Below are 25,031 nucleotides of genomic sequence, written 5' to 3'. Positions count from 1 at the left end.
CTTGTGATTCTTCTCTTCTTGTGGCCAAATAGGAAAGCGAGTTTCTTTAGTTTATTAGTCTTTACTGCTTTACATCTATCTTCTACTTGATTTAAAAATGCATTTTTGGTGGCGGTGAGAACCCAGGTCAGGTTAGGACTATGTGCATAAGCAGTGCCTAACGTTTTACCCAGGGAAAAATATCTACTGGCAGTTTCAGTAATTTGAGCATCTGAATGTATATTCAGGCGATTGAATAAAGGGACTTCTGAAAGAATTAAATCATAGTTAGAATAATAATACTGTAAATTACCCTTCCCATAGAAAATACTCTACAGTAAACTACAAGTGACACCATATTTTTTGGTGGTGGTGAGAACACTGGTCAGGTTATGTCTATGTGCATAAGCAGTGCCTAACGTTTTAACCAGGGAAACTATAAGTGATACCATATGGTAGAGGTACATGATAGTAAGTAATGCCTTCGACTACTGAAGTAGTTAACTGCATACAAACAGCAATCCCTTGCTTCCGTAGTATTGACATATTCATAAAGCAACCTTGTGTAAGCGTTTAATATATAATCTCCTCTAGATAAATCTACATGGAAGTTTTGCTCTCCTAATGAGTATTAACCACTTTCTATTTCATGTGATTATTTCTGCTCAGGTGTGCTTTTTTCTTCTACAGTGCTAGTTGAATTTGAACATAATCCTGTAAGCAGTATTATTTAGCTCAAAACTATCATTGTTATTTCATCTATTATGTATCTACATCTACGGTTATATTATTAGTTTCCAAACAAATTCAGACACAGACAAAGTGGGTAGAGAAATAGCAGCAAACGGGTCTTCTCTGTCGGTCGCCTCATCTGCGAATAGCAAAACCAGTCTTTATTTGTTTCAACTTTATTTAAAACTGTATGTTCAATCTTCATGAGGCTTCCCTAGCCATACTCCGTGTTCTTCTAGATGGCAACCCTAAATGTATTCTATGTTCAGTCAGGCCTGGGTAATTTTCTTTCAGCTACTCAACAAAGTTAATTGCACATCTGTAATGATAAAGAGACTAAGTTCATTAATGAGCATCTGTAATCTCTTTATTTGCAGTCCTTCAACGAGTTCAGGAAATTCCCCATAATCCAGATAGGGAAATTCAACTTCATTCAATATTAGGTATCTCATGGCACTCAGTCTTGTTGGGTAAGGACATTCAAAGGTAAGAAAACAATTCAGATCAAGATCGAAATCTCAGGTGAATCTCTACTATCCTGATTCTCCAAAATGTACTCTTGATATCATTCGTAGCAAGATAAGTCCATTCTGGAGAAGAGTATTTCCGACAAAGCACCCTCGATTTTTTTAACCTTCTTAGATTAGGCCCTTCACTTTCGTCTCCACTCAGCTCACATTCTCCAGATGCTTCAGCTATGGGTGCAAGTGTTCTCTCAGAGGACAACTTCAGTCTTCCTCTCGCTAGATATCTTCGCCAATTTTCTTCCGCGCACTTGTGGTCCCACAGCACTAGTTCCTATATTGGGGTCAGAATCTGACTCATTCACCACCACAGTACCAGCTTCCTCCGAGTCAACTTCAACTTCTGATTCATCTGGACCCCCTCAGATCATTTTAGTGCTGTCTCTGTCTGTTCCCCTGCAGCCTGACTGACCTCTTCTCGTGGTCCTTTGACCACTGCTGCTATCTCTTCTGGGAGAGTTGCAGTTACTTCTTCAAGGAACACATGCCCTACAAGTGAGGGAAGCATACACCCACTTAGGAAGCCCACCACACTTCACAGCAGTCGTAGTGACCAAGATCACCTGGTACAGACCATGCCAAATGGCTCTAGAAGGTTCATTCTCACATGCTTTTTCAGCATGACCCAGTCACCAGGACTAAGGCCATGACACTGCTCCTGATGTGGCGGAACTGTCGCCGAATCAACCTGGTGAGATACAGAATGAAAAACAATGGTGTGGATTGTGCACTCAGACGATTTCTATGATCCTTTTGTTGTGGGTGTTCAAACCTATCAGTGTGCTATGTTAAAGATATGCCTGCCCAGCATATAACGTAACAAGTGTGAAGTGGCCAAGGTCCCTAGGTAACCTGAATTTAACATGCACAACTCTATTTGATATATGTCATATTAAACAAAATATTCAAACTTAGTACATTCTTTCACAGAAATTGACTTTCATCTTTCAGTATTTTTTTAACAAACAACAATGCCCAATGCATTTCGAGACTCAATAGTCTCTTCGTCAGGGGCAAACCTGTTGGTGAAAAGGGAAAACAAATCAGTGGATGTGCAAATTAGAGGAATGTATCCTACTAATGTATGTAGCTAATGAATCTCAGTGTCTATGTGTCAACAACACTCCTGAGGTGATACCCCTCTGTGGCATGCTACACAAAAATCCGATGGGATGATCAGAATGAACCAACAGTGACCTTAATAACACAAAAATGGCACACAATTTGCTATTCTGTTTAAGGACTTTACATTGCGTCCTTTTCTTGAAACTCAAATTAAGCCAAATACCTACAGTTGACCAAATGGACAATCAGAATCTTCACATGCCATTTCAATGTGTAATGACACCTCTACAGTGCTACAATGAATCGAGAATAACAACATTTAGCCCACTCTCCACTCCTTTTGCTGGTTGAACATCATGCGTACACTGATAATGGTTAGATAATCATACCTTAAAAGAGTCACAAAAAAAATCTTCACCGTATCATGGTCCGATAATAATGGTCAAAGGGGGGTCCTCAGCCCATGGACCGTTACTGATTGAGTTTTGTGCTGTGTAGAGGTTACACAGCAATGTCACCTCAGGCAGTGTGGGAGACCTGGGACATTAATGTGGAAGATGATGCAGGTCTAACACACCCCACTGTGTCTGCATCATGGATATCCCGAAGGGACACAATCCTAGCATTTTCATCACATGAGCTCGCTCAGTTCTGGTGCCCCAACCTCAGTGCAATGCAACTCACGGAAACTTCTGTTTGAATGTTGGTTGACCTCTTTACTTGCTCCGGCTCCCTCCATGTTGCACAGCAGTTGAGTCTGTTATGCAGGTTTCTTTTTTTCCGGTGCACTGGTGACCACAGTTCAGGTTGTTGCCAGCACCAAGCACTCTGTGCGGGCTGGCTTACATTTATCCCACACACATCCAGCACAGGCGTCACTGTACATGTGGCCCTGCCAATAAAGGGGCCGGGTGTACGTGTCCATAGCCAGTTCAACATAATATCTGCGTGTGTACCTGTGGTCTTGTTGTACGCATGAGGGCTCTGGGACCTACCACATTACATTGTGCTGTGTACAGCAGATGCAGACATGTCACCGTAGGCAGTGGGTTAGACCGTGGAGATTTAGCTTTGCAAAAACAACTGATGGACAGAATGCAGAACAATGTCATACATTCACCCCAGTGCAGAGATCTGGGCCTAAATCCATCGTTTTTTTGCACTCCACACCACCCCAGTTCAGACATGGCCATATGAAAATCAGCAAAATATCAATGGATTTAGGCCCAGATCTCTGTACTGGGGTGAATGTATGACATTGTTCTGCATTCTGTCCATCAACTGTTATTTTTGCATTTGTCACCCCGAGTGGGATGAGTATGCTCAGACGTGAGTCCCATCCTCTCCACACCACTGGAGTCAAGCTATCCTGGCTGAAGACGGCTGATAGCCAGAAACCGATACTAGGATGCTTGATTCCGGTCCAGGAAAGACATGGCTTGGCAGTTCGGGCTGGACTGTTCCCATGAGGCACAGGGTCAAGGCTGATTTGCATATGGCCATGTCTGAACTGGGGTGGTGTGGCGTGCAAAAAAACGATGGATTTTGGCCCAGATCTCTGTACTGGGGTGAATGTATGACATTGTTCTGCATTCTGTCCATCAACTGTTATTTTTGCATTTGTCACCCCGAGTGGGATGGGTATGCTCAGACGTGAGTCCCATGCTCTCCACACCACTGGAGTCAAGCTATCCTGGCTTAAGACGGCTGAAAGCCAGAAACCGGTCCTAGGATGCTTGATTCCGGTCCAGGAAGGACATGGCTTGGCAGTTCGGGTGGGACTGTTCCCATGAGGCACAAGGTCAAGGCTGATTTTCATATGGCCATGTCTGAAATGGGGTGGTGTGGCATGCAAAAAAACGATGGATTTAGGCCCAGATCTCTGCACTGGGGTGAATGTATGACATTGTTCTGCATTCTGTCCATCAACTGTTATTTTTGCACTTTGTAGGTTCCCCAAGAAGAACATTAATGCTGGTTCTGCCCTCATTGACAACAGGGTGACTCAAAGCTTAGTGTGATTTGCCAGGTCAAACCCTTTCATAAGGTCCATAAAACAAAAAAAAAGGGTGCCTATATTTGCCACGATATGCTTCTGAATGACCAAGTATAGGTTCAGGCACTGATCAATAGGGCTTAACCTAGGACTTATATAAATAAAAAATAACATTTTGGGCCTGGCAAGAAGATTAACTTGCAAGGTCGACATGATAGTTTAAAACTGCACTCACAGGCTCTACAGTGGCAGGCCTGAGACCTGTTAAAGGGCTACGTAAGTGGGTGGCTGCAGGTTTGCTAGTAGCATTTAATTTACAGGCCCCAGGCACAGGTAGTGCACATTACTAGAGATGTATTTGTAAATTAAATATGCCAATTGTGTATAAGCCAATGTTACCATGTTTTAAGCCGGGAGCATATGCTTTAGCAGTGGTAAAGTGTCCAGAGTCCTAAATCCAGAAAAAATGAAGTTAACAAAAACAAGAGGTCTGAAGGCAAAATATTAGGGGCAATCACGCCAAGGATGCAAGATCTAACTTGTGTCCCCCCCAGATGAAAGTGGGGAGAGCTACACAACCCCTCGGGATTTCTCTTCACTGAGGTAGAAAAAACCTGGAGAGACCATAAGCATTTCTGTGGTCTGTTCCAGAATGGTGTTCCACTGTAAAGTCAATTTCTTGTAAGGAGATGGTCCATCTCAATAGTTTGGGATTCTCACCCCTCATCTGCATTAACCATCCAATGGGTTTGTGGTCTGGCTGATCCCGAAAGTGAGTACCAAACAGTTATGGGCTCAGTTTTTTTATGCCTAGAACATAACAAAAGCTTATCTTTCAATAGCGCTCCACCTCTGTTCCCTGGGAAGTAGCCTCCTACTGATGAAAGCTACAATGAATTCTCAGGAGAAGGTGCTGTGCACATGGCCTTCTTTAGTGTGTCAAAAGCTTTCTGGCATGCCTCTGTACCGATCAACTGAAATGTCTGTTTCCTGGAAGTCAGCTCCGTCAAGGGGCCAACAATGGTGCCATATCCCTTGACAAATCTCCTGTAGTACCCAGTGCGGTCTAAAAAGCCTCTCACCTCTGTCTTGGCCTTGCATGGGTTCCCAAGCCATAATAGTTTCAATTTTGGCCTGGAGGGCTGCTCCTTGCCACCTCCCACTTGGTGACCCAAGTAGACTACTGAACCCTACCCTATCTGGCACTTACTGGCCTTTATAGTCAGGTCTGTACCCCACAAAGTCCAAAGCACTTCTTGGAGTTGCATGTGGTCCTCCCAGCTAGAACTACAGACTGCAATGTCATCTAGATAAGCGGCACTGAAGGTCTCCAAACCAGCAATGACCTGGTTGACTAACCTGATTGACCAACCTATGGAAGGTGGCAGGGGCGTTCTTCAACCCAGATCAGGAAGTGCCTTTCCGGTGTAGAGAACGCAGACTTCTCTTTAGCCCCCTCGGTCAAGGCAATCGGGCAGTACCCAGGTGTGAAGTCAAACATGGCGAGGAACTTGGCAGCTTCAATCCAATCTAAAGGCTAATCAGCTTTGGGGATGATGTGTGCTCCAGTCTTGGTGACCTCATTGAACCCACGGTTCTCCACACATAACGTAAGTTCAGGTGTGACATCTGGAGGGGCAACATTGGGGACCAACACCACTGGGCTGGTCCACACCACTGGGCTGGTCCAAGGGCTGTATGAGGACTCAATAATCCCTAACACCAGCATCTTGAAAACCTCCTCCTTAATGCGGGCTCTCATCTTGTCAGACAACCTGCAAATTGGTTCTTTCCAGGTGTGCTGTGCCAGTATCAATATCATGGGTACACCATGTAGTGGGTCTTCAGCAGCAGGCTGAGACCGAGGCAGCTGGTGAAGACTCTGGCAAACACCTGATTTACTGGGAAAATGGTCTTCTGTATAATGAGCCTAAGGCTCATGAGCCTGGTGCAACCTGTGTGTTAGTGGTCCCCCAGTGCTACAGGGCTTTATTTATTTATGGAATTTTTAGTGCGCAACTAATACCCTAAGGTGTCTAGGCGCAACAAATACTCAGGATTACAGCACCAATCAGAGCACGTTCTCATTGATTGAAAAGCCAAGTCTTCAGTGATTTGCGGAAATTAATAAGGGTGGGAGCAGTTTTAATGTGCAAAGGAAGTGAGTTCCAAAGCACGGGAGCTGTTACCAAGAATCGTCTATCACCCCAAGTGGCCGTTCTTGTCCGGGGGACGGTCAAAAGATATCTAGCTGCTGATCTTAGATTCTTTTTGGGGATGTACACCTGGAAAGCCTCTTTTAAAAACTTGGGTCCAGTCTGGTGAATGGCCTTATAGACTATGCAGAGAGCTTTAAATTTGATCCTGCTTTCGACTCTTAACCAATGAAGATGGCGAATGGCTGCAGAGGTGGAATGTCGCCTAGGGATGTTAAGCAGGATCCGTGCTGCCATATTTTGGATGGACTGAAGTTTGTTTAAGAGATATTTGTGTGTACCAAGAAAGAGAGCATTTCCATAATCTAATTTTGAAAATACTAAAGTGGTAACTAGCGTTTTTCCTGCAGATACTGGTAGATACGGCAGGAGTTTTTTTATTTTCTTCAGTACAAAGAAAGCCGCCGAAACCACCTTGTTAACATGGCATCCAAAAGATAACCTGTTATCAAAAATCACTCCAAGATTTCTGACCTTAGTGACTGGCACCGGAGGGGGGCCCATCTGACTGGGCCACCATGTGTTTGACCATTCTGGGGAGATCGTGCCAAAGGTCATAACCTCAGTCTTCTCCGCGTTAAGTTTCAGGCAGTTACTGTGCATCCATGATTGTACATCCAGTAGTCCCTCCTGAAACTTAGCTGCTACCACAGGGCCATTCTTGTGCACCGCCAACAGGTGTTGTCTCCTGATGTACGGCTTGCAGGTCATTCGGGGCAAGACAAGACCTTTTACAGGCTTGTCACCCTCTTTTGTTGGCCTGAAAAGAAGAGGTCCTCAGATAATTTTTGTAGGTCCAGTCCTACCCTACCAGGTGAGTGGCAAGTCAGGGTGAAAGTGCGAGGCCCCCCTGCAACCTTTTCCTGAAATTGGCAACCCCAACACATCATTATACACGCCCTGTCGTGCACCCACTCTTTCACACACACATACACACATATAGACACCCATACACACTACATCACACACACACATGCATGCAATCAACTACCATCCTCCGACAGACTGCTAGGAGGATTTGCAGTCCTTCTGCTTGTAATGTTGCTATCCTCTGTATATGAGGGAAGTTTTCACTGATGCTACACACCCTGTTCTTGTGAAATTAGTGCTGCTACCATGTTCTGAGCACATAGGTATACATGTGGACATATACATGTACATTCCCACATGATAATGTATTACAGCAGTACACCTGCACATGCACAATATTTTCCTCCATGTGCTGTACATTTGTCACAGTTGAGAAGCCTGTACCCTACACTCTCAGCAATGTTAGAGGTATTTTCTCTTCATTCCATTCCAAAAAGCACTTTGCACGGTCCTTGACAGGAATAAATGCAGGCCTGCATAGGGTTTGCAAATCTACATGTAAAGGTTGATGAACACCCACTAACCTGCAATTCAGACGTTGACTCACATAGGTACGCCAAACAAACAAGACCTGGATGCAACTTTGGCCACACAGTTGTAATTCCATCATACTGGTGGAACTTTTGTGTGAGCAATTGCCATTTGTGATTCTTTTGCAGGTAACTGGCCCTGGATATGTTTTTGTATCCATTAACCCAAATTTAAAGAAAAGCCTTTGCATTCTAAACTCAGAAAAAACGACTTTATTCCTTCCACAGTGTCTGGGGACACGGTGGAAGGCATAAGTAGTGATAACACATTGCCAATGATAAAAGAGGCGGGAAAGCGTGCTGTTGGCCTTAAATGCAGTCAGATGGAGTTATCTTTTAGCATGGCTGATTTTGCCTTAATGGATTCAATCAGACTCCTGCCCCTTAGCACTAAACCGGCGATGGAAGGAACATTACGTGGGAACTACAATTGGCTGCCTCCCAAAGAGGTGTTTACAGGCTGTTTACGGCGTTAGGGATGCGAGTATTGTCTGTCTAGCCACTTAGAACATCAAAGGGTATTTTCAGGTCCTGCACAATTACTCTGGATGGATGGAAAGTAGTCACTTGTTTAGCTGATTTCTCTAGCAGATTTTCAAATATGCTTTCCTATAAAACGCAGGTCTTTGCTATTTATATGGATTTCGGACGTGAGAACATTTTAAATATACTTGTTTTTTAACAGCACTTTCACATAAGCAATTCAGGAAAGTTTTTCACTACACATTTGAATTTGATTAGGTATTTTGATCACCCCTCCGATTTATAGTTTTCACTAAATCCAGCCCATGTACTAGTCAAAGGAACCTTTGGTCAGGTGAAGCTGCCACTGAGTTGGATTTAAGAAACAAGTGCTGGTGAGAAACCACCTGGAGGGCCTGTTAGACAGGTCAGGTGGGTCAACAAATTTAATAAAGCTAGTTTCAGAGATAACACCTACAAACCTACGTCATTAAATCAAATGCGTGTAATAAATGTTTATAAAAGATACCTGATTGAAACAAGCAGTGGCATAGCCAATAATTCTCACTTTTATAATGCTAGAGCAAAGCAATTGCCAATGCTTGTTCATAACAAATTTTAGCTACACCTGGTGGCTCAGTGGACTAATGCGTCTATTAAAAGGGTCTGTGTTTGTTCTCATGGTCACAGATTCAAATTCACTCAGGTTACTTCTGCTTTTCATCCTTTCCAGGCCAATAAAATGAGTACCATTGAGTCAGGTAACAATCGGTCATTCAAAACACAATTTTTTCTTCAAATGCTGGCTGAGTGTGTACAGCATCTAGCCACTTTGTCAGAAACATAAAAGCCTTTGTGTCCCAAGGCAACTGCATTCATTCAATCTGTCGAATGCAGAGGAAAAAAACAACTGTTTAAGTCTATTCTTTATTTAGAACCTGCAAAATATATACCTGTTGTTGCGCTTCTACAGACAAGTTAGGAGGGATGGGAAACAACACTTGTAATACATGTAGGGGTGGAGTAAAAGGAGCAGCACAGAGGGAGAGAGCCAGAAACACATGCACACTCATGGAAAGAAGCAGTTTCCTAAATGTCAGCAGCGGAAGAGAAGCCATTGAGTAAAAATTAAGGAAATGAGAGAGACAAGAAAGCCAACTAATGGTAAGCAATGGGGGATTTCTAAGATCACAGTAAACTTGTAGTATAGTCCACAAGGGACCTTTTAAAAACAGAGACAGGTTTTAGCTGTCAGTGGGCGAGACTTAACACTGACCACTACATTAATGCAGATGTCTGGAAAATGAGGTTTGATGGAGCGCCATGTAATTTTGAAATTTGTAGGGGTGGCACCATAATCCCGAGTAGTCAGCACCCACATATTTAGAGGGTCTACTAATATAGTTTAGACTTATAATGTTAGGCTGAGAATCAGCACAATATATATGGATGTGTTTATTAACCAGAGACTAATGTAGAAGTATAATCATATGTGGAATGTCGTATTACTAATGAAATGCTTTTGAAATCTATACCTGCTTATGAATGAGTGAATTAAAATTGGCTTCTAATATGAAAGGTAGTGCTTACATTGAAAGCAGGATTAATGCTCCATAGTGGTGAATTGTAATGTCATGTTGTATTAGAAATGTCTTTAAACGTACAAAGGCCTGGGACATGTTAAAGCCAGTAGAGGCCTAACTGTATTTTCTTTTGTTAACTTTAGTCCAGAAGAAAAGATTTTCTCTCTTCGGGGAAGAAGCTGTCCTCAGCAAAATGTTGAATTGTAACTTCGAATGTTGTAGAGATGTTCCCATGTATTTCAGCTTGCAGGTGCAAGGCCACTAGGCTCGTTAGGTGGAAGAGTCCATTGTTTAGGAGTTAGGATAGTAGGCGCGAATGGAGAAAAGCTGCCAAGAATTTGGGAGTGCAACATTTAGCGTGGAAGGTGCCTGGGACCCAAGGACACACCAACGGACGCTGGATGGAAAGGTGCCATACTGGAAAAATCCGAAGATCTTCACCTGCCAGAGGAGTGTACCTCTGGGCGTGTCGACTGTTTTGGGGATTTTGTATTAGGGACAGCTCCCGATGGTGGAAAGCAGATCTTATTCAGGGATCGGACAGAGCAGGATGTTGAAAGCTGTAGAGAGAGAGACTTGGGAAACTTAGGGCAGAGTGGGGTGTAAGAAGGAGCATCGTAGAACGAGCTCGACAGTTAGACTATTTACCGGAAGAAAGTGAATGTACTTCTTTGGAAGTCTTCACCGCTGACACCTTTACTCTTGTCTGATGGGAATGTTATGTACGGATGTCACCTTAGAATAGTGTACAGACAGACTAATCACTTTCTTTTTCCTTTTTGTAAATGCAGTCCAAACTTCCAGCTTTGACTGTTCTTGGTTGCCTAATGTTACTCGAATTGACTTTGCTTTTTATTCTGAGTCGTCTGAGAATCTTGCGTAGAATTATGTTTATATTAGTGCAGTTTATTTTCTGAACATCTTGCTGAGATGTTTGTATGTCCAACTATTTTTTGCTTTGTAATAAATCTTTGAAATTTCAGTTCGTAGTTAGTGGTCCTTTGAGTTTAATTTGGATTTGATGGTGAAGTTGTTCAAAGCTGTTTTAAATCTTCCCTTTCTTCTTCTAGAACAGGGAAAAAGGTTCAGTAGACCTAGTTTGGGATTCTAGAGATGAGTAAGAAAATCTAGATGAAAATCCCAGCTTTCCCAGGTTGAAGGTGCCTAAAGTCACATGTTTATTCATCTTGCACTATTTCATTAGAGTAACTATTTAATTAAGTGGAAGATGACGAGCATATCCACAGGAACTACGTATCTAGCATTTGTCAATCCTACTTCCCAATGCTTGAAATGATCAGTTTTCAAATGTTTCCTCAGAATCAATAGTCTGGTTATGATCTGCGGTGGGGAAGCAAATGTTGATGTCACACCTATACTGCTGGTAAAATACTATTGTATACAGTATAGAGAGAGAGGTTTTTTGGAGTGTTTATTGTGAGCTTCTTACTTAGGAGTTGATAACTTTCTTGTCTATCTCATTTCCTTGCTCCTGATTCCTTGCTATGTTTGGTGCACCTAAGATGCACGTCTCACTGTTTTTTTCAGAGGACGAGTTGTATCCTTCCCCTACAGACCTCAGGACCTTGTTAGTGCAGTGCACTTGGGACTATTTTCTCTCCTTCTTTTCCTTCTTTCTCTCCTTGCTCTCCCCTCCTTTTTTCCAGCCCTCATTATTTATTTTTTTGCCTTTTTTCCCAGCGCCAATCTGCATTCCTCCCCAGAACATTGTCTACCACCCACCACTGAATAAGCATGCAGCCATTTTTAAATAGCTTTTAAACTATTCCAAAATAGTTATATTTCTGTGTATGTATAAGTGACAGGTACACATGAATTGTGTCATTCTTTTCATGTTATTTTGGCTTTATTATTACAAAGTGTCCAACGATGCATGAGCACACAAGGTGGCCATCTTAGGATGCGTTTACTTTTGCTTTAAGAAATGGTGTAAGTAGATTTCGGACGTGAGAACATTTTAAATATACTTGTTTTTTTACAGCAATTTCACGAAAGCTGTTCGGGAAAGTAATTTACAACACATTTGAATTTGATTAGGTATTTTGATCACCCCTCCGATTTATAGTTTTCACTAAATCCTTCCATGTACTGGTCAAAGGAACCTTAGGCAGGTGAAGCTGCCACTTATTTGGATCTATGAACAAGGTGCTAGTGAGAAACCACCTGAAGGTCCTATTAGACAGGTCAGGTGTGTCAACAAATGTAATAAAGCTAGTTTCAGAGATAACACCTACAAACCTACATGTAATTAAACCGAATGTGTGTAATGCATGTTTATAAAAGATACCTGATGCAAAGAAGCATTGGCATAGCCAATAATAATTCTCACTTTTATGATGCTAGAACAAAGCTATTGCCCATGCTTGTTCAAAAAAACTTTAGCTACGCCTGGTGGCTCAGTGGACTAACGCGTACACTATAAGAGTCTGTGTTTGCCCTTATGGTCACTGGTTAAAATTCCCTCAGGTTCATTCAGCCTTTCATACTTTTGAGGTCGATAAAATGAGTACCATTGAGTCGGGTAACAATCAGTTATTCAAAACACCATTTCTGCTTCAAATGCTGACTGAGTGTGTGCAGCATCTAGCCACTTTGTCAGAAACATAAAAGCCTTTGTGTCCCAAGGCAACTGCATTCATTCAATCTGTTGAATGCAGAGGAAAAAAACAACTGTTTAAGTCTATTCTTCATTTAGAACCTGCGAAATATATACCTGTTGTTGCGCTTCTACAGACAAGTTAGGAGGGATAGGAAACAACACTTATAATACATATAGGGGTGGAGTAAAATGAGCAGCACAGAGGGAGACAGCCAGAAACACATGCACACTCATGGAAAGCAGGAATGAAAGATGGTCCATGACTTATTTATGGAGGACTAAATTCAATTCTATCTAGTGTGTGTTGCATTCATATTCAAAACTAGTATTTAATAACATGTAGAGAACAACTACGTACCAAGGATATATTTCAAAGACATACAATGAATATAAAACAGGAGCGCCAGAACAAATGTAATTAAATTAAAGTCTGTTTATTCTATGTACTAGAATTAAATCACAATTTTATATTTGATATAAGGTTGCAAAAAGGAAAAAAAAAGAAGGGGGTATGGGCGTGCTCGTGGTGGGTAGGTATATGTGAAAATCACTGGTTAAAAAGTACACAATTCAGATAGTTTCAACAACAAACTGGTAAAGAAGAACATATACGTAACGTATAGAGAGACCTGTCCATTGTTAAACATTTTTTACAATACTTTTTTACAGATTTATATGCGTCAATGCAATGTTGGAAAATTGGCAGGGTTTAGCGGTACAGGCCTCGTGTAGGTAGAGAGCGTCGACGATTCAACTCAACTAATGCAAGGAGGGTAATTTGGACCTCTGCTGCGAGTCTTCTTCAGGGCGGGGTAGGGCAACCTATTCCTAGTGCCGCGATGGCATCACAGGTGTGTCAAGGATCCAAGCTGGGCAGGTAACATCCCCTGATTAAGTTTGTCTTCCACTTAGATAGCCCAGTTTTGTGAAGTCCTCAACAGAAGTCAAGACCCTGGAGTTGGGCATACAAAGTATCCAAAGTCCAAATGATTCGGGAATTTCCTAATATGAAGAAGGGCGCAGCGTGCCTCGCGGTTGTCGTCCTGCCGAGTTACCCTCCTTGCATTAGTTGAGTCGAAACGTCATCGCTCTCCACCTACACGAGGTAATGAGGCCCTTAAGATTTCCCCAGAATCACAGGTTGTAGACCTGATGCCAAAACTCGACCCTGGTCCCCCAGGTCCAAAGTAGGCAGATCTGGTTGTTAGGCCACAGTGTCTCCCCTACATTTAGTATAGATACGTTTTCCCATTCTGGCCCAATAATAGATCCTTGTATTGGATCCATTTTGAGTATAAACAATCACACCGAAGGGGGCACCAGAAAGGATGCCTAGGCAGGGGAACAGGAGAAATCACTAAGTATCAATCAAGAACAAATTGCCTGCCTGAAGGTAAATTATAGTTAAGCAATACCTCAAGGATAAAGGCAAGGGAACTTCATAATCACGCCCCCCAAAGGCAAAAAATACAGTGCTTAACAGCAAAAGGCGGTAGACGCTAAACAGCTAATGCCAAGAGACCATAGTTATTAGGGCATAGATCTCAAATTTATAGTACCCATTCTGAAGGTATAAAAATATCAAAGACAATTAATAAGCATTTAATAAATATTCCCAAAAATACAATATTACATCAAAAGGGAGACCGCAGTAGAACCGCCGCCACTGCCAAGAGTCAGCTTAACTTACCTGCAACGAGAGGGTGTGCCAGAGGACGCAGCCCACATTGCCACATCGCCGCCACCGCCGCTAGGAGTCACGAGGCACCGGACTCCGCGCCGCCGCTCCGGGAGACTGCAAATCCCGGCAGGTACCGCGGCGGCGCGTCGGAGTGACGCGGCAGCGCCCTGAGAGCGCCAACGAGCACAGATTAAAGGCGGAGCACCCCCGCGTCGCGGGACGCGAGCGGGACGCCCGGGGCGAAGCCCGGGCAAAGGGCGGGCCGTCTGAGGCCGTCCGAGGTTGGCCAAGGTTGGGTTGGGCCAGGACCCCTGCCTATTCTGACACAGGTCTAGTGACTCACGCCGCGTATCCAGCTTATCGTCTGACAGGTAACCTGCTTATTAATATTCCACGCTACCCTGTGCTTCTAGTCATCTGCACACATGCCTGGTTTGCCTGTGAAAAAGCAAACGCCTGCTACCAACACCATGGAGAACTATTTAGTACAGGTAGTTGCGCAAATAAATAGCAACAGAAGGTCCTCCCTTGGTATGGAGTCTTCCACACAAGCTCCACTAATAGATATAGAAGCTGAGGATCTTTTTAACCTAACAAACACTAGTCTCTCCGGAGTGGCACAAGTTCCCTCACAGGATACAGCTACCATTCAACCAAGTGGCATAGTGGCCAGCACCGATGATAACAGTGATAGTATCGTTATGCCCCTGAGCCCCATGATCTGCGAGCAAATCACTCCTTCCATTGTTCCAATTCAAGTGCCAAGGATTGTAGGGGTAAAAAGAAAAGCCACACAAAAACGTCCGGGGCTGAGGTCATCTAAAAGCAGAACCACAACCCCCCCAAGGAAAACTGCTTGTGTGGAGGAGGACGATCTCTTGGGGGAAACATATGAAACCTTCTCTACTATTTTACTTCAGAAATTTTGCAGTCTGATGGACACAAAAATCAAAGGCATTGTCAAACCACTGATAAGCAAAATTGATAAGTTATCCGCTGAAGTTACTAAACTGGAAGGTCTCCTTGGCAAAACGTTGGGTGAAGTAGAGAAACTCCCAGAGGTCATTACATCAAATGTACATCCTATAGTTAATGATATCTTGGCAAATAAATTACCACCAACTTTCATCCCTAACCCCCCACTGGTCTCTATGACGACTCCTCCGGAAACTAGTTCTGGTGTTGCACCCCCTGCTGTCTCATTTGTTGACCCCAACACAGCGAAAAGGTCATTTGAATTGGTGGTGGAAGCCTCGCCATTAGTACTTGTTTTGGCAAACGTACCCCCTCTGGGTGCCGGTGAAGCGGAATCAACAGCATCGCTAATGAATAAATCACTATCTTGGCTTACCAACAACATGGCCATATCTTCGTGGGGGAAACAGCAACTGGCTGAGGAATTAGTAAATGCAAGAAGAGTGGAGTGGATTGGGAATAGAGAAAAAAAGTTTAAGGGCGACTGCGTAGTGCTCAATCTATCACATCCAGATGCACTACCAAATATTTTGCCTAATATTTTCCCGCCGCAGAGACGCTCCACTTCTATTGTTCCACTGACTCTTGACTTCTTCTACCCCCGAAAAGACAGAGGCCCCAATCCAAGCACCCTAAGAACAAAATGGAACATAGTAACCAAAAGGGCTAGTAAGAACCATGGGCCCGTTGAGTGGGGTCTAGGTTTAGAAAACAGATTCTCTGCTCTTTCCAATCTAGATGCTTGTGATTGACAAATAACCAACTGTATGACTAAGCTGCAAATATCTCCGTTGCTGTGTACAACAGGGGGGCAGAATGAAGATATTGGCTCTTCAAATGAGCCATGTTTTTCTGATACCTTAGTAGGATTAACAAACCCAACAGCTGATGCTAATGTTATTACTGATGCAAGTATAAATAGGCCTGCTCCTAGTCCTGATTTTTGCGGGGTGGGTGCTCTTGGAAATCTCTTATCTTGGAATATAGCTGGACTATGTTCTAAGATGGCTTGTGGAGAGTGGTTAGAATTCATTCGCAAGTATAATGTTTGTATTTTCCAAGAAACTTGGGCCTGTGACCCTGTTTATGCATTGGGCTATTTGAACTACTATGTACCGGCGACTAAAGGTGCCAAGGGGAGACCAATGGGTGGTCTCACCATATGGGTCCAGCAGTCCCTAAATATACAGGTAAAAAACATAGAGCTAAATCATAAAGACATCCAGCTCATTCGACTATTGAGGGATTCTTCTACTCCCATTGACATTTACAACTTATATGTTAGAGGGGGAAATGTTGGTAAATCGATGGTATTATCCTCACTGTACAGTTACTTAGATATCCATTCCTCTGGGAACAATATCATACTGGCTGGTGACTTAAACCGCACCTTTGAACCCCTTGATACTGGAGAGGCTTTTTTAGGTGCAGAGGAAGATACTTTGTGGGAAATCCCAGCACTTGAACTAACCCCTTTAACTCGTTGGTCGGAGGATATCTTAAGCTTGAATGCTATGTGCTTGGAACATAGCCTACGGGCTCTGAATGGTCGCACTAAGACAGATAGAGTAGGAGCCATGACCTTTGACAATGGAAGATCTAAGAGTCGTATTGACTATGTGATATGTTGTATGGCCCTGTGGCCTTCCATTGTTGATATGGAGGTCAAGGATCGGCTCGAGAGTGACCACAATCCTCTTTGCGTCCTCCACAAGTGGTGGCAGTCTGATGAGCTTGCTCCTAGTATTGCTATCGACCCTTTGCCCCCGTTGTTGGTTCCTACTAATGATTTACGCAGGCTGAAGTGGACCAGTGTCAAAACAGATGCGCTGGTTATGGAAAAAATCAACACGGCAACTGACAAGGCTATCATGGCCCTTGAGGGTGAAACTGGGCATCTTTCCAGTGTAAACCACGCCACTAGGGTACATGAAGCTCTTTTCACAGAAATTAGAGGCCATTTCTTGAAACCTGCAAACAAAAAGAAGCACGCTCACAGACCTGCACGCTGGTACAATCATGAATGTAGGATAGCCAGAACCTTTTTGGGTGATGCAATTAAGAATAAGAACCTAGAGGCAATTAGATTAGCCAGGAAACATTATAAACAATGTATAACAAAAGCAAAAAAAGACTGGGATGAGGCTCACTGGAACAATTTGAAAAATGCTAGTGATCGTAAAGATTCCAGGTTATTCTGGCATATAGTCAAATGGGGACATGATAGGATAGATGAAGCATGCACTAATAATGTCCCCCAGGATGCCTGGGTAAAGTTCTTTAGTGAGCAGTATGCCTCTAGAGATCAGGCAACGGATAGAAGGTGTATGTTGGGCCAACACAGTGGGGATGACGTCTTCACTAAAAATGAAATACTCACTGCCTTAAAAACTGTCCATGGTGGGCGGGCCCCTGGTATTGACGGGGTGCCGGCAGATGTCTTCTTGAGTGATACTGATAGATGGTGCAGATACATACTCTTGTTGATGAATTTGATTACAAGAGGGGTGGATATCCCAGCGAGTTGGAAAGGTGCTGAAATCATCCCAATATATAAAAAAGGAGACCGGGCCCAGCCGGGAAACTATCGCCCCATTAGTTTAATAGACACCATCCAGAAAATAGTGGGCCGAGTAGTTGTCAACAGGTTGCTGGATTGGGTTGATGATCATAATATCTTATCCCCATTTCAGGCTGGATTCCGTAGGGCAACCAGCACTGTTGATCAAGTCTTCCGCTTTCGCCTAATACAGTGGAAGACCGTGGTGCTGGGGAGAGGCAGCCTGTACGCAGCTTTTGTTGACTTGCGGGCTGCCTTCGACCTAGTGCCAAGGGCGAAGCTGTGGGAAGTGCTTGAGACTCTAGGGGTCCCGGGAGATCTGTTGTTTTTAATTATGCGATTGCACGAGGGCAACTACGCCAAAATTAGATGGGGAGGATTCGGGAACAACACTGCCGAATTTCCTGTTGAGCGTGGGGTTCGGCAGGGTTGCTCAATGGCCCCAACCCTGTTTACTCTATTTATTAATGGTGTTGTCTCCCGCATGCAATCCCAGTCTGTGGACGCACCTTCTCTTGCTGGGGAGAAGGTCCCCATTTTAATGTTTGCCGACGATACCCTAATTTTATCGAAAACGCCCAGCGGCTTACAAAAAGCATTGGCAATATTTGATGGGTTCTGTGCTGACCACGGTCTTGAGGTAAACGCAAACAAGACAAAACTCATGGCTTTTAACCCACACAGAAATTTTAAATCGAATATCACCATGAGTGGCCGTACTTTAGAAGTTGTAAATTCCTTCACATATTTGGGGATCATGATCTCCAACGACAATAAGTGGCAGCGACACCTTAACATCGCCACATTACGGCACAAGCAGCTATCTGGGGTAATAATTAAGGAGCAAAAGAAGTCATTGTTTAAACCAATCAAACCACCATTGATAATCTACGAGGCTAAAGCTATTGCCTCTGCCCTGTATGGTGCAGAGCTATGGGGGTACGAAAACCTCAATGATCTCCAACTATCAGAAAATAAATTTTTGAGGTCATTGACGGGCACCCCACAGAGCAGCCCACTATTACCCCTACGCTATGAGTTAGGTAGAAGAGAGCTCATGGAAAAGGCCAAACTGCGCCCGTTATTATACTGGCGTAGGCTTTGGACCACACCTGAACTCGTGCACTATGCGCAGGGGTTTTCTGATGTTATTAAGGCTGATCTCTACAACAAAATCAGGTGGTTTAAAACATTAAAGATTGAATTACTCAATTTAGGACTTCAGGCCTTATGGATAGATCCTGCTGGGGCTCCATTTCCCTCCAAAAAAGTGCTAAAGGATATATATTGGGAACATGTAGCCAATACTAGCTTACTCAATAACAACAGTGGGACTATGACCTCTGTATACTCAGAGACTAAAACGTTCCCCATTTATGAAATGTACTGGGACTATATAACGAACCCCTTGGATAGGAAATTGCTATTCCAAATGAGGGTAGGCTCGCTCCCACTCTGTACCCTAACAGCCAAATGGAAATCAGGGGGAGCTGTAGTATGCCCTGCCTGCGGGGTAGGTAAAGAAACATTAGGTCATTTCCTGTTCTGTTGCCCAGTGTATGCTGCCCCAAGACAAGCCTGGTTGGCGCCCATGTGCAGGAATTTAGGCACTAAAAGTAGCATGGTGGCATTGCGTATAGCAAAATCCACCACGGATGAATGGATCAATATTGCAATTGCAAAGTACCTGGGATGGGCGTGGGTTTTAAGGATGAGACTGCTGGCATGCTAAATATTGCCAGTAGTCACCCAGAGATTGCTAGACATTTGTCTACTCTCTGTAATCATTTACGAGTCAGAGACTGCTAAACGAACGTTTATTCTCTGTAAATTTTATCTGACCAAAGACTGCTAGACATTTTCGTCTATTCTTTGTTTATGAAATTTGTCGTCGGCGTATAACTGTCTTTTTTAATGAAATGAATTGCTTTTTTTTTTTTTTAACGATTAATCACCTGGGATGACTAACATTGTTACTTCAACCACTACCCTCTGGTCTATATTTATCGACGGTTACGTTCCTCTGCACCTGCTTATATGATGTACCACTGTTTTTTAACTTATAAAAATATGTATGTGCTTGTTCGACTGTTCATGTAAATTTAATGGTTTTTTAATTGCATGTATGTTTGTCTGCTTTTATGAGTAAAAAAACTCGAATAAAGCATTTTGAAACGCAAAAAAAACGCTAAACAGCTAATGCCAAGAGACCATAGTTATTAGGGCATAGATCTCAAATTTATAGTACCCATTCTGAAGGTATAAAAATATCAAAGACAATTAATAAGCATTTAATAAATATTCCCAAAAATACAATATTACATCAAAAGATGATTATACATATGAATGAAACCCAGGTGCAACACACAAACCCACTAGCTCGTACAATCACAATATTCAGAGAGGGTCCACTGCATCAAACAATGATAGTCTCCACAAGTAGGTCAATGAGGGTGTTATACATGAGATAAAACACAGAATGCTTCATAATTTTTACATCATGTCAGACGATCACCATTTAGACGTGTGTCCAATGAGTAAAGTTATATATTGTTCGAAGCTTCATATAAACCTCAAGAAAGACAAAGGTATAATTGTATTGAAGGAGTCGTATTGATCAGTGGACGTCAGCTCCGACGCGCTTTTCGGTGAACGACCCCCAAATGTGGGTCACGCCTTCTTCAGGGTGCAATCAACATAATGATCGAAAAGACTGTCATAAATTTCCTACATGGTAATCTCCTCTTTAAATAGGAGCTAATGTAGGCTACTCTGTTGAAATTCAAAAAGTGCAAAATAGTGCTAGTGCAAAAGTAGTCGATATATTGCTTAAAGATTAAAATTTGTTGTATTAAAATGTAAAGGAAATAAATGACAACATATTCATCATGTTACAGAACTCCTACAGTATTAGATACATGTGGATCCCTAGATCTATTGGTGTAAAAACTAATTCATAGACAATTGTGGAGTTCTTCCCCATTATTTAATTTATTGGTCGATCTAGTATCCAGCTCCAATATGAATTTTCAGTTCAGTTCATAAGTCTTTATTTCGATAATAAAATCATAAAAGACAGAAGTATCAAGGACATAGAGAGATGAACATTTGATAAATTTGATCAAAATATGAATTTTGATTCTAGTTTTCTCAGCAGTTTCTCCCTGTTGCCTCCTCTTCTTAGAGGGGGCACAGCAGCAATGACATAATACTTTAAGTCATTGAGATTGTTTCTGTGTACAGCTTTAAAGTGTCCCCTGGATAAGTCATTTCGGAATTGACTATGGCTCTTATATGATGGAGGATGCGCACATGTACTTGCAGTTTACTGCTTCCGACCTATTGTAGTCCACAGGTGCAAGTTAAAATATAAACTGCATATTCAGTGCAACAACTATATCTGCCTTGCAACTTACTGATACTTGGGCCATATTTCGTGGTTTATTGATTCGTATTAATGCCGAATTTGCACTCACGGCATGAACTGCATTTAACAAAACCATTTTTAGGAATCAACCAATTGGTGTTGGATTTGGTAACACTGGGAGGTAGTTCTGGACTAGTTCTAACCAGAGCATTCTGCATCCACTAAGCTTTTCTGAATGTCATTGCTGGTTGAGTGGGAAATAGACTGCCCAAAACAGCATCAGTTTGTATAATCGGCCAGTGTTTGTTGATTATAGCCCTGATTTTCCTGTGTTGGCTATTATAGGTGGTTATGAGTCTCATTTCTGAATTACTAGAATTCTCTGTTTCATGGGAGTTAGTTTCTTCTGGGGAAATCTTATCTATTACACACCAAATCATTACGTGAGTTAGCTTTTACCTTCATAAAGGTCTGCTGGATAATTTTCTTACTATATCCTCTAGCTTGAAATCTATTGCTACTTTCCATCACGCAGCTTTCAAATGCTGTATCCGTGCTACAAATCCTATGTAATCTAAGGAATGCCCCGTAGGGAATGCTCCTGATTAAGTGGCCCGGATGAAAGCTTGAGGCATGGAGCGTGGAGTTTCCCACCGGGTTGTTTCCAAACGATTATCCTTAACATAAAGATGTACATCTAGGAAATCTATGGATTCACTGTCTACTGTGGCTGTGAATTGCAGGTTGAGATTGTTTCTATTAAGACCCTCAGTAAAGACCCCTGCTGATTATTTGGTACCCTTCCATACTAAGAAGACATCATCAATGAAACACATCCAACATAGGATGCATTCATCCCATATCTCACTGAGTTCTGCTTGAAGAACCTGCTCCTCCTACCAGCCTACGTGTAAACACGCCTAGCTGGAGAAGAAGCAGGCTCCCACCGCAACTCCTCGTGTCTGCTGATAAATGTCTTTATTAAACATAAAGACATTTTTGTGTAAACAGAAATGTATCATATCAACAATCATTTTCCCATGTTGGTATTTATCAATAGATCTGCTGTTTAAAATGAACTCCACTGCATCAATTCCATCAGTATGATTGATACTGGTGTACAGTGCACAAATATCTAAAGTGATAAGCTGACATTCTTCTGTCCACTGTATACCTTGAATCTTCTTCAAAAAAATCATTTGTGTCCCTTATATAGGAGGGCGACGATATAACTAGATCTTTTATGTGGAAATCCACATATTCTGACATTTTTTCTAAAGCACCTGCTTTGGCGCTGATTATCGGTCTTCCAAGGACTGGAGTTGTTTTATATGTATTTTGGGTATAAAATACATGATAGGCATAACAGGGTGCTCAGTCCTCAGAAAAGAAAATTCCTCACTGGATAGCAGGCCTTCTCTTTTCCATTTATTAAGTTGTTGCATGCACAGTCTTTACTAATTTCAGTTGTTGAGCATTAGATTTTCTATAGCAACTCCCATCATCCAGATGTTTATGGGCTTCAGTTTGAGTCATCAGCTTGGTGGCTGTTAGATCTGACACCCTTTTATGGTAGTCCCTCAAACCTTTGACTTCACCCCTCCTGTTTTGTTGAACTAATTTTTGTTGGTTTTAGGATGCTTTGTGCACTTTGCCAGTGCTAACCAGTGCTAAAGTGCTTGTGCTCTCTCCTTCAAACATTGTAACATCGGCTTACACCTAATTGGTACATTTAATTTACTCATGAGTTCCGAGTACAATGGTGCTACATGTACCCGAGGCCTGTAAATTAAATACTACTAGTAGGCCTGCAGCACTGATTGTGCCACCCACTTCAGTAGCCTTTTAAAACCAGTCACAGGGCTGCCATTGCAGCCAGTGTGTCCAGTTTTACACTGCCATTTGATCTGGCAAAACACCCCTTTTACCAGATCTAAAACTCCCTTTCTATTGCATATATGTCACCCCTAAGAGAGACCCTAAATAGGCAATGGGACAGCATACATTGTATTTAAAAAGCTAGACATGCTTTTCACTGCTTTGAGGCTTACCTCCTATCTAGGTTAACATCAGGTTACCTTATTACATTTAATAAGAGATAACTTGTGTGGGAGCAGCTAGGAATGTTATGTTTCATGTCTGATAAATTGTTATTCAAAACCCTCTTTAATGGTAAAGTTGAATTTTAAGTCACAATTCTAAAAATGCCATTGTCTTGACCTAACCATTTGGTGCCTGCATCCTGGGTCATATGACTATGTGTAGTTGGCAGTTGGCCTTTGTGTATTCCTCCGAGACAGAATCACCATAGAAGGTCTGGTGTTAGCTGGATGGCCCATCTTGACTTAATGGGCTGTCATCTACTACACTTTCACTTCAAAGGCACGGGAAACAGTGTTTACATCGCAGTACCATTACAACGCGGTTGTTACAACAACCGCGTTGTTAGTACACGATGCATTTACATCACAAGTCATTAAAACGACTTGCTGTAGGGGGCACTGAGGTATTGGAAATGAATTCCAACACCTTCCCTACTGTTGGGCAAACTAGAGTAGGAATAGTAAATAATGCTATTCCTAAGTCCAGCGCACCTCCTACTGCAAGTCATTGTAATGATGTGCGATGTAAATGCATCGCATACTAACAACACGGTCGTTGTAACAACCATGTTGTAAAAGCACGCTATGTAATGCATCGCATTGTAATGAACAATATTCCAAAGGCACTGACCCAGCACACTCACAAAGTATTTTGTGTCCTCAGACAGACTAGGACCAGAGGAGGGAAGCAGGAAATTCCCGACACCTCTGTACGAGAAAACGTCAGAAGCTCCTTCCACTTCAAATAGGACACCAGGTATTAAAATGGGACCCTCAGACCCGCTCTTTAGTACACTTCTGGACTCGTGCCTATAGCAGAAAGAGGACGCCCTGTGGCCCTGCTGCTCAAGGCCTGACCTGCTTTAGGAGAAGGAAGACTGCACCTGCATCCTTCATCCCAGGCTCAGCTGACTGACCTCCTGTTCTTAGCTACAGGCACACAACAAGCTCCAAAGGCTTCTCAGCAGCTGTCCAGCTGACCTGCTGAAACTTGACATGCCTTGAACTGCAACAGGACCTGCATGAGCCATGCTAGCCTCTCCTGGAGTGGTTTTCTGAAACCCAAGTGGTGCCTCTCAGGTCGTGGACTCTTGATGTGGCATCAGTTGAGCTCCTCCTCGAAGGAAAGAAAATTCAGAAGTTTGAGGCTTTTTTCAACTGACCACCAATGCAAAGATCTGATGAATCCAACTCTTCACACTACAGTGACCACCAGCGCCGTTCGGCAATATGAGATATGCACTTTGCGCTACAGGATCAACATCCCATCCTTCTTAATACTACCTGACCTCTCTTTTTGAGCAGTCATTCCCACCAGACTCCTCATTACCAGCACAGCCACCTTTATGAAAATTCAAGAAGCACAAACAGGATTGCATGGGCGGCTGTTGCTTTACTGTGGTAACTGCTGAATTCTGTGAGTCATTGCTGGTTTTCATTGGACCTGAAGGACATCTTATCAAATTCCATAAATCTTAAAAAACATATCTTTTCACATATTGATTGAAGTATTTCACCCTGCACCCTTTGTCCGCTAAAGCCAAGTCTTCCTTTATTCAATGATAGAGTGCACATAAGCCCATAAAATCCACTGATAGATTTTGGAGTACAGGATAGATTTGTACATTTTTTACCAGTAAGAAAAGAGGTCAGCAAAATTCCAGTGAAGAGAGATCAGGACAGTGGCGGCTAGCAGGGAATAGGGGCAGGAGTGACATCCTGGTGTGGGGGACAAAATATTTAAAAACAATAAAGTAAACACATCCTCT

This window comes from Lissotriton vulgaris, chromosome 2_2 (assembly GCF_964263255.1).
Source record: "Lissotriton vulgaris chromosome 2_2, aLisVul1.2, whole genome shotgun sequence".
Taxonomy (NCBI): domain Eukaryota; kingdom Metazoa; phylum Chordata; class Amphibia; order Caudata; family Salamandridae; genus Lissotriton; species Lissotriton vulgaris.
This window is presented reverse-complemented; position numbering follows the sequence as displayed.